Source organism: Octopus bimaculoides, chromosome 1 (genome assembly GCF_001194135.2).
Source record: "Octopus bimaculoides isolate UCB-OBI-ISO-001 chromosome 1, ASM119413v2, whole genome shotgun sequence".
Classification (NCBI taxonomy): Eukaryota; Metazoa; Mollusca; class Cephalopoda; order Octopoda; family Octopodidae; genus Octopus; species Octopus bimaculoides.
Window position 1 is genome coordinate 33,203,838 of NC_068981.1, and position 3,006 is coordinate 33,206,843.

Sequence of the window (3,006 nt, forward strand, 5' to 3'; positions counted from 1 at the left end):
CGGGTGGCACATAAAAGACACCATTTCGAGCGTGGCCGTTTTCGTGCGGGTGACACGTAAAAGCACCCACTACACTCTCTGAGTGGTTGGCGTTAGGAAGGGCATCGAGCTGTAGAAACTCTGCCAAATTAGATTGGAGCCTGGTGTAGCCATCTGGTTTCACCAGTCCTCAGTCAAATCGTCCAACCCATGCTAGCATGGAAAGCGGACGTTAAACGATGATGATGATGATGATGATGATGATTAGGGATAAAAATCCAAATTTACAGTTAAAAACTCGATTAAATTCAATTTATTAAAAATTAAAATTAAATTAAGTTTCAAAGTATAAAATATATATATATAGTTTTAGGGAAAAGAACCAAGGTTCATGAACTCATCGATGAAAATCCACAGTCACATATAGAAAAATTAATAAGTAAAAGCACAATAAATAAGTATAATATAATACAAAGTAAACACACCACCATCAGTTGTCAAACAATGCTGGGGTGACAAACACAGACACACAAACACATACACACACACACATATATATACATATATACGACGGACTTCTTTCAGTTTCCGTCTACCAAATCCACTCACAAGGCTTTGGTTGGCCTGAGGCTATAGTGGAACTCTTGTCTTGAAACAGATTTTTTTTTTGTATCTTGGGAGGGTCACTATGCCAATAAACACACACACCATTCATTCTAGTTCATTTCTTTGTTTATGTTAGTCAATTGATTAACCATTTAACAAATTAACTAATTGATTGTTTGATTAAATATTCACTCAATCAATCAACTAGGTTTGTTAAAGTGCTACCATATCCTGAATGTCTTGGGCATATTAAAGCTCTGAGATCTAGCAACTGACTTGGAAGACACTCACAAGAATATACACCACGTTTCCAACAGCAACAACAACCTTGGGCACTTGTTTTAACTCCACATGTCTAATACTCAGTGTCATAGCTAATAGGACAGCACTATTAGAAATACAAATAGAAAGAAGAGAGTGATAGCAGGTAAAACCAACAAAATAATGGGTTAATTAGATTAAGTTAATTTGTAAAATACAATTGTTTTGAATTCGTAGTAGAAATAGGTTTATATTTGTGGTGGTGTATGTCTTTGGTGCAGGGTTGCTAGGAATGTGGCTTGGGTGTCAAGGGAATGGCAGTCTGAAAAATTTGGGGACCACTGGGTTAGACTATACTTTGCTGATCAGTTCCAATAAGACCGAAACATGTCTAAAAATGCAGCCTTGTCATGCTTGATTTTGTTAGTTCATCACAAAGAATAGTAATAAGCGTGTAGCAAAAATTCAACAACTGTTCTCAAAAAGGAATAAAAACTTTCAGGTAGTTTCCCTTCGACAGCCATTGAATTTGTGTGCAACAACACATATTCAAAATCTTAACCATTCTCAGTAAAGAGTTCTTGAAACTGTGGGGAATCATGAGCATGTACCTTAATGTTATTTGCTGCTGTGATAAAAGAGCTCAACAATTTAAGTCTATCACTTAATTTATTTGCCACCAGATGTTGCATGTGGCTTATAGAATACGCTGTAAACACACTAGGTATAGCTTTTTCAATAAAGTAATGAAGCAGTGATCACAACCTATTACCAATGGTGTCCCATTTATTGCTCAAACAAGAAATACTGACTCCTCTTTTGTACCTGTTTCTCCTTGTCTTACAAATAATAGCTCTTGAACCAAACGATAAACTTTGACAAAACAAACATAAGCAAGAAACATTCTTTTATTGTTTTGCAAAGGGGACTAATCTAACTGCCAGCTAAGTTTGCTTGTTCTTAGTATGTTACATGTGGAAGATGGTGGAGGTGCAATGGCCGGGTGGTTAGGGCAGCGGACTCGCGGTCATAGGATCGCAGTTTCGATTCCCAGACCGGGCGTTGTGAGTGTTTATTGAACGAAAACACGTAAAGTTCCACAAGGCTCCGGCAGGGGATGGTGGCAAACCCTGCTGTACTCTTCCACCACAACTTTCTCTCACTCTTTCTTCCTGTTTCTGTTGTGCCTGTAATTCAAAGGGTCAGCCTTGTCACACTGTGTCATGCTGAATATCCCCGAGAACTACGTTAAGGGTACACATGTCTGTGGAGTGCTCAGCCACTTGCACGTTAATTTCACGAGCAGGCTGTTCCGTTGATCGGATCAACTGGAACCCTCGACGTCGTAAGTGACGGAGTGCCAACAACATGTGGAAGAGGAAGATCCAGGAAGACATGGGATGAGGTGGTGAAGCATGATCTTCGAATGGAGGCAATGACTAGCAACCGAGACCTTTGGTGAAATGCTGTGCTTGTGAGGACCTGTCAAGTTAAGTGAAATCATAGTTGTGGTCGTTGTCGGTGTCACGTAACAGGTACACATACCAGTGACATGTAAAAAGCACCTTTTGAGCATTGGGTCTCATGGAGGCAATGTGGCCAACATTGGTGTCGCAGACCTAACAAATGTGTCGGTGGCACATAAAAAGCACCTTTCCAGTGCTGGGCCTCATGGAGGCAGTGAAAAATAGCTGAAAAATTTGGCAATATGCTGTGCTTCAGAAGGAAGATTCATCAAGCCAAGTGAAATGATAGTCATGGCAGATACTAGTTTCATGCCAGTGGCACATAAAGGCACCCATTACACTCTCAGAGTGGTTGGCATGAGGAAGAGCATCCAGCTGTAGAAACCATGCCAAATCAGATTGGAATCTGGTGCAGCCCCTCAGCATACCAGCCCAGATCAAACCATCTAACGCATGCCAGCAAGGACAACAGATGTTAAATGATGACGATGATGATGATGATGTTCCACAATATATCTTTTCTCTCCCCTTCTTTTTTCTCTGCTTTTTAAAATTTCCTTTGTCTTTCTTTCCTGAAAACTTTATTATGGAAGAATCATTACTGTTGTTTAGGATTTGTATTTTAATATTGTTTTATGTCATTTTGTATATCTGAGAATGGAGACAACAATATATATATATATATATATATATA

General features: G+C 39.3%; 1 protein-coding gene across 3 annotated transcripts in view; it reads right to left on the reverse strand.

The window, feature by feature from the left end:
• LOC106878029 (solute carrier family 66 member 2) overlaps positions 1-3,006 on the reverse strand; it is a 250,218-nt gene that overhangs the window by 22,969 nt on the left and 224,243 nt on the right. The window lies entirely within an intron of this gene.